At 31.8% G+C, this 8,458-nt stretch overlaps 1 protein-coding gene across 2 annotated transcripts in view; it reads left to right on the forward strand.

Moving 5' to 3' along the window:
• Window positions 1–386: 386 nt before the first annotated feature.
• The window catches only part of LOC140663358 (uncharacterized), a 146,878-nt gene continuing 138,806 nt past the window's right edge, over window positions 387–8,458 (forward strand). The window contains exon 1 of one of the 2 annotated variants that reach the window (XM_072887448.1): window positions 387–599. The gene's annotated coding sequence lies outside the window, so the exon portion shown is untranslated. The remainder of the gene's footprint in view (window positions 600–8,458) is intronic. The other variant, XM_072887438.1, reaches the window with a different exon arrangement.

An 8,458-nucleotide genomic window follows, 5' to 3' on the forward strand; every position in this document is an offset into this window, starting at 1 on the left:
TCAAAATGCAAAAAGGAGGAATGCATAGAAACGCGAAGGAAATAGGGAATCAGATCGACGTCAAGCGCGACAAAGAGACCTAAGAAACGAAGAGTGAAGCGAGATGGAAAATAAGAGAGAAACTACGTGGAAGGCAGCCCGAGTCGGATAAACGAAGAACGCGCTTCGACCGAGTGCGAGAAAGATAAAAAAGTCGGAGAAGTTAAGGGAGAACTCGAGATGGAGAGAGAAAAAGAGAGAAACAGAAGGAGAGAAGGAGATGGAGAGACAGAGCTTCGCACAGATAAAAGAGAGGGTGAGCTTTCCCGCGAAGGGTGAGAGAGGAAAATGGCTAGGGTGGGAGGGCTAGCTGCCACCGCACAGCTACACCCACGACGACGATCGAGGCGAACCTCAGTCGTCCGCGCACCCTCGAACGGTGAGGGTGGTTGTGCTCGGTGGTGTAGTATTCATCTCGTAGCTTTTGCCGCTGCCAGCACCGAGTGGTGCAAGCCACGTCACACTCTGCCTGCCTTCAGCTGACCTCCGATCTGTGCGACGTTTCCCGCCGACGTCACAGCTGTGCGGGCATTCGACCTTTGGCGATTGACAAAGAGTGAGTAAGTAAAGCCGTTCAGCTAGAAACCCTAAAAGGGATCAATCGAGAAGCCGTTCTTTCGAGACTCATTCGCGTTCACCGGCAAAGTTCGATCGAGTGTTCAATTTTTCTATACTCTTGATTGAAAGCGGTTGTTTTTAGTCAATTGGGTTTGTGGACAGCAATGACACCGAATGATTCTTCATAGGAAAATAATGCATAGTAGTTTAGATAGTGAGCTAATAGAAGACCAATTAACAGGGCAGTTTTTCAAAACAAAAATTAAATGTAAAAGTATATTTCTAAAATTGCTAATCAAGCTCTTTTACACAATTTAATTGTTGATCTAAAAAATATAAACTTTACGACATTGATATGTTGTAAACGACGATATAGACGATGTAGGGCAAATGTTGTGGTTTTTTTATACGGAAATATTTTAAATGTTTTAAATATGAAAAAATTTATTCAGACGTAATTACCTTGAGAAATCACGTTGAAATATCGTTCAAAGCTCATGAATGTCATGAAGCAATCGATGCCGAGGCTTTATATTAAAATAAATGCATTTATTAGCGAATTTTCCTGTCGTTAAGATAATTAAGTATAAATTCATTATTGATTCATTATTTGCTCGTTAAATTTGACAATCAGGGAACTTATTCGGTAAATTGCTAAGCGTCAACGAGATTGCACTTGAAATGGATAAATTTATTGGAATATAGTTCAGACTACACGATAGATTGTCGCTTCGTTAAGAACTTGTTATGTTTCAATTGTTGAACTAACACGAACAGAAAACTAATGAGATTTGAGTGATGTAATTTTTGTTAAACATAATTGAATCAGTTAATCGAGTTTGTTAAAGCTTATCGGTTAGATATCGATTTGACTAATTAGCATGGGTAGCACGTTTCGCTCAGTCTTGAGATGACAGAGCTGCATATACGCATAATTGTTATATAATATAACACTAAATTATTGATTAATATGATCTATATTTGAAATTGTACAACGATAGTGATAATTTTCTATCATCTGACTTTAAAAAGTATATACTTACAAATATATAGCATTATTTATTAGTATATTAAATAGAGACTAGAGTTATATAATAAACTAATTATATGTCTAACTTTCTTGTAAACTTATCGAATTTTTTTTTGCTAAATGTATAAATGTATATAATTACATGTCTCAAAGTTTTCTGTAAATTTATTATAAAAATGATGCAATACATTTTTGAGAAAGTTTTCTATTAAAAAGTTAATAGTGTCTACTTGTCATTTTAAAAATCCAGCGTAAAATATGAATTCAAGATTGAGGGCACACAATCGCCGGCGATAAAGTATCTCGTACTTGTCTGGAAATGAAGTTGCGACGAACGTGGCTTGCGTTTCGACGCGAAATCCGTGTGTAGCATGTTCGTGAAACTCGCATAAGGGAGATCCTGAACGTGTTTGCCTTGCTCGCGGAAGCAGAAAGCGAAGCAATCCTTTTTTCTCTTTTTCTCCCTCGATTTCCTCGCTGCACCTATCCGTAGTAATCGATACCCGATCGACAAAACGTAATTCCCATTGCGTTAAATTGTTCGTAAATGAAAGTCACATTGTTCAAAATTTGCAAGGACATTCTGATATTATGTATATCATGGTAATATTTAGCAGATTTTTTACAGAATTTATTATATTTATTTATTTATTATCTGAAGTAAACATTTTTCAAGTTCTTTACATTTGTGTGTGTCGTAAAGTATTTAATATATTTAATATATTATTTTGTTAATGAAGTATTTATAACTGAAACCTTATTGTTGCATCACATTTCTTTTAGTGAATCTTTAAAAAATCTTTAACGTGATTACATTTTACATTTACAGTTACATATCGCCAATATTGCAGTAACACCGCAGTCACGTGTTACTTTCATTAACACCAGCTTGATGCTGCTTTTTTAATCGATACGTCGTATCGCGCTGCGTCGTTGAGGTCATTCCAAAGGGACATCGGTCCCAGGGTGTAGGTACAAGGTTCTCCATTACAGCAAAATGGGAATAATAGGGGAACACGCGGGTATTGCAAATAATTTACTGCGCGCTTGTTTATCCGTTGCTACTGCAAATTGGATACGCGTTCATCGGGAATAGTACACGTTTGGTCTGTTGACGTGTCGTCACCACGAGATCATATATCTTGTTGATACATCAATATTAGAGAAAGATAGATCAATAATAAAAAGAGAAAGATATATATATATATATATATATATATATATATATATATGTGTGTGTGTGTGCATGTGTGTATATATACATATATAGAGAGAGAGAAAAAGAGAGAGAGAGAGAGAGAGAGAGAGAGAGAGAGAGAGAGAGAGAGAGTGTATTCTGCAGAATAATAAATAATTTCTATTATAAATTTTATTATAATATAATTACAAATAAGTATATAATTATACATATTTTTAAATATAATTGATTATATAAAATATATTTTTTTTAATTTTATATTTGTCTTCACACTATAAGATATTATAAATAGTTTGGCTCTCTCTCTCCCTCTCTCTCTCTCTCTCTCTCTCTCTCTCTCTCTCTCTCTCTGAGATTCCACTATCTATTTTTTCCATTATAAAACCAGTGCAGCATATGTGCAAAACTTAATATCCTAAAGATCTATATATATTTATCTTTTTTTTTAGGTGAAGGTAAAGAAAGTATGACGCATTTATACGTTTTCAAAGTCATGACGCATATTTGATGATCATAATAGCATTCTATTCATGCAATTAATCAAGTTATTTACGAATCTGTTATTATATTACACGTATATCGGAGTTATGTTGGAGTTAACTATGCAATAAAAAATGGATTGCAATCTAAAATTCCTTTTCCTTTCAATTCCAATTTTTTTAAATTATCCCAGAAAAAGTTGATATTGCAAATTGTGTGTGTTTTATAAACTAATATACTGTTTTCCTTTCATCAAATATACTGGGAACAAAAATAATGGAAATTGAGGTAAAAACATAATAACATAAATACACAAATTTTTAATTTTATCTAATTATTATAATCATCGCGACATATCTCGCTTTATTTTCATACATAAAGAACAAATATCAGTGAGACATTGCTTGAAGATGGAATGTAATACGCCTTTCTCATACATGTAATTGAATTTACATATGTTTTTCATGTACACGTTCTCTTGTAATTTGGAGTTAAAGAGAATTAACGAATTTTCTACACGAGGCCACTATCTTGAATTCTCATTTCTATTGACAAACGGGAAGCATGTGATTCCTGTGAAGTCGATAATTATCTTGATCTTTGAGATTTATCTTAAGACATCTGTAAATTGGAACGCAGAGTTCTATGTGGATATTTGTCGACGGAAATAGAGAAAGAGAGAGAGACGGGAGAGAGCGTAGACAATTTCTGCACTAATTGTACGTACGCGTCGCAAAGCGAAGATGCGAAACGTTTCTCGAGACAATTCGCGACTTCCGCTGTCGCGGTTAACTGTCTTTCGTCATTACGAGTTATCAACAAATGATAGCTTTCGCATGACTCGTATTCTGCTGCAGTTTAAACGAGCTATGCTTAATATTTGACATGTTATAAATTGTATTTTGAGATTTCTATATTATAGAAAATATTTTTAACACTTATATAATTTGTGATAAATTTAATTTGTTAATCTGTTGTTTTGTATAGTATAGCAGAATGTATTATATATATGGTTGAAAAGGTTATTAAAAGATTAAAATTACTTTTTGTCAATATTAACTAAAAATAATCTTGTTTACTGGTCTTTAATTACTCAATAAAATGTTAAAGTATTTTGTCCATAAAATAAAATGCAAATTCTAATCAAACATTAAATATAAATTATTTAGTTCGTGAATTTTCTAAACTTACTGTGCAAATATTATTCTAGTGATAAAAATAATAGAAATTGATTCTTTGCAAACACAAACAATTGTTGTTTCGCGTGATCATAAATATTCATCTGTACATGTAGTTTTTAAAACCACATTAAATTACGTAAGCTGAATATATTATTTCTACACTTCCGACAATATGATATTTATAAGATTATATTACTTTATTATGTTATTTTATTACGGTCTTTAAATTATAACGTTTGCTTTGTTTCTCAAATACATGTATAAATACTGGTATTATTGAAGAATTTTGCCAGGAAAAAACTATGTGTATATATATATATATATATATATATATATATAAATAGATAAACAATCGATTAAATATAATTGCTACCTTATATGAACTAATTGTTACTCGAGTCTATTATCGAAATGAGAACTGTTTCTCCTCGAATTGTGTTGCGGCGAGCAATCTTTTATGTTCACAAATGTACAGGATGCGTATTATTATTCTTCTAAGTCGCATCCATTTGTACAAAGTCGAGGAAATGCTTTTCCTCATCTTTTACACCTGGAGAGATACGCCCGAGTCGGTATATAACAAAATCCGCAGCTCAAAATCCTATCTCTCATGTCGCTATAGTTGCGAATCGCGCGTGACATGAAAGAGAAATTATTTCTATATAACTGCGTTGTTTCTGATTTTCTCGAACAAGATTGATAATACTCTTTTCTTTTTATCTGCAGACATATTTGACATTATCTAATAATTTATCAGAAAACAAACAATTTCATTGTTTGTTTTCTTGCGTCCCTTTTTATATCGTTCTCATCTTCCTAAAACTTTTAATATTGATGAAATTCGCGATAACGATCAATCATATTTCATGATGTGGAAACAGACAACGTTACAATTCTCACGAAGAAAATTTGCTAAATCACTTTGCTCGCCCCAGACCACGCGTAGAGTTGTACTTCTCTACGACTTCGTTGGCAATATGCGCAGTTTAACTAATGAAGCATTTGTTTGAAACACGATTCATCGTAGACGCGAATAACTTCAATTTCTCTGTTGAGAATGTAACTTGATATGTACATGTTATGCTGATATCATGAATATCATCCATGCAAAACTCTGTACATCGATGTATGGAAATTTGATTCCCCTCTTTGTTTACTAAAATGATTAACGACGTAATATAGCGCACGGATAGATTTGCATTTATATTATTCGATACAATAAGGAGGTACGGCTGGCGAAATGGCTGATCGTTAGAGCGATTATAGAGGAATGAAGAATGACCGATCATTAGAGCGATAGGTTTAAAATAACCAAGATTACTTGTCGGAACTACTAATATATAGCTTGTACGCGACTTGAATATCGGTTAGAAACTCGGCTATCGTGTGTGCAGAAATAGTTGGCGAACTATTTCCCACTCTGACAGTTTCCATGACGTGGTTCGAACGCGATTCAAACCGATACTTAAGTATGGCTAAGTGACAAATGAGCGATTGATGGTCCTCAAGAATCCATTGACGAATATCAGCTAATCATTTTTATCACTACTTAGTGCTCGAATACAAGATCGAATAGGGAATTTGAACCTGCACTAGCGATGAATTAAAATGAAAATTTTACGCTGACAATTATATACGTCGGATGCTACGTAATTATTATAATTTCGATTTTCCTAAATGTGCTGCACGTTTAATGCTTATTCACTGAACATAGTAAACCTTATTAACATATTATTATGGACTTTCACGCAACGTCATTTTCGGAATTTGCCTGCAACGAATATTATAATAATATCAAAATGTCCCCACTATAAGATAAAATATTCTCACTTAATATAAAGCATTTTATCGTAATTTTATATAACATAATTTAATTTGTAATTTAAAGAGAAAAGATAGATGTTAATTTCAGTAGAATATCACAATTACTTATAATCCGTAAAACACCGTTTAGATAATTATTATAATGGCTTTATATAGATTAAGTGTAATTCAGCTTATTTGTTTCATGTTGTAAAAAGATTTACAAAACTTATTAGTTTAAGAAAATATAAATGTTAATTGTACTGAAAAGGTATTATTTTGTTAACGAAGAAAATAAAACGTGGTATTTAGAAAGTAATAGTTGAAATAGCATAAGGAATGTTACAGAGTATCGCTCTTCTCCCTTATCAACTCATTGTGAAATTACGAAGCAAAAGCACAAGCACTTATAACTACTATTATAAATTGTTTTCACATTTAAACTTCTGGAAATGCGTTAATGGTAACATTCTATATTGTTCTTCTTCTTCATTGCATTAAAGTATCCGGCTGATAATTTCCACCAGAAGAGGTCTGTTTAGAGATTTCCAATGTACGTTCTCATTTTCTGAATGCCAATTTCTCTTTCTTTGAACCTTTTACGCAAAAATACTTGAATATTAATATTTGCTACTATTTATATTTTACGAAAGTCGAAAATTTTTAAAGAAATAATATATTTTTAACACAAACTTGTTTATCGATTTTATATTATGTTATAAAATTATACATTTCTGCTTGTCCTAAAATGTTACAAATTAATTTTAAATAATTTTAATTAATAAATAATTAAGTAAAGATTAAATAAAGAAAACATTTTTAATTATATTTAATATTTACATACTTATATTTATAAAATATTTATTTAATTTATAAAATTTATACATGTTTTCTAAGTAATATTTTGAAAAAGAGATTACTGAGGCAACGCACTATCTTTGCTAAGATTATAATATATATATATGCTATACTTTGTCTCTAATGTTTGACTATGCACCGCATAGAAATCAATTCTAAATATTTATGCATCACCCACGTGCTTCTGCATTATGCATGTGGACGTTGTATTTCTCATACATAAGCACACATTGCGTATACGAGCGGAAGGCTCAGAATGACGAGACAGGAGGATGAGCTTATATTAGATAATTTTCATGTCAAACGTCTACCATGTATAACGTCAAAGTGTCATACTATAAACCTGTCTTCTAAAGATAGGGTGAATATTGTGTTGTTAATATAGTTGAGTGAATAAAACATTTTGCTTGAGCCTCAAGCCTGGGATACCATATTGAGTGACCTAGAATATAATCGTGCTACAATGATAGCACGATTAATATCCTATTAATTAGACTTGTTAGATAAAACTTGGGATCTTTGCGTATTTTAAAAGACAATTTTCCTTACACATACAAGTAATTGAACCTTTAAATTATATTTTAAATTAAACTACAGATACACTCACTCAAACATACACGCGTGTATAGATTTATGCATAAGCTCAATAATTATTCATTAGTCCATTCTCATTATTTAACTATTTATTTCTTGCTTTATTTATTTTACTGCATACTTATAACTTGGTCATATTTTTTTTTACAGCCGAATTAGTTCTATTAAATTGATGTTAAATTATGTAAATTGCGTAAGCTTTATTTAAAAAATATTTTATGTGTCAAGAGAATTGATTTAGAGTTAATAGCGTATTTGCTGATTATGAATCACGATCATAAGCGGCGTCTGCTCGTGACACGTATTAAAATAGGGACGATGTTCCACAAATTGCTTCTTCCACTTTAAATCGGCGGTATTGTGGTGGTGGTCACCGTGGTAGCGGTTGTTGTTATCGAATCGCCATTACGACTTCGATTTTATTCCGCGCCTCGTTCCACAGAAATTTGTTGCGTCGGTAAAAGAAAAAAATTTGTTAATTGCACGAAAGGTTCTTTACTTTAGTAAATACTCTTTGTTCAAAGTTTATAGGCAACAACTATACTGTTGTCAGTATAATCTATATTCTTATTCTTTTATTGATTTTGAAATATATATATATATATATTTTACGTGAAAATTAACAAATAAAAAGGAATCATAAAATAGGTATTTGTGGATATTAATATAAACGCAATTTTTCAATATCTTCACTATGACGCAAAAAAATTAATATTA

Source organism: Anoplolepis gracilipes, chromosome 1 (assembly GCF_047496725.1).
Source record: "Anoplolepis gracilipes chromosome 1, ASM4749672v1, whole genome shotgun sequence".
Classification (NCBI taxonomy): Eukaryota; Metazoa; Arthropoda; class Insecta; order Hymenoptera; family Formicidae; genus Anoplolepis; species Anoplolepis gracilipes.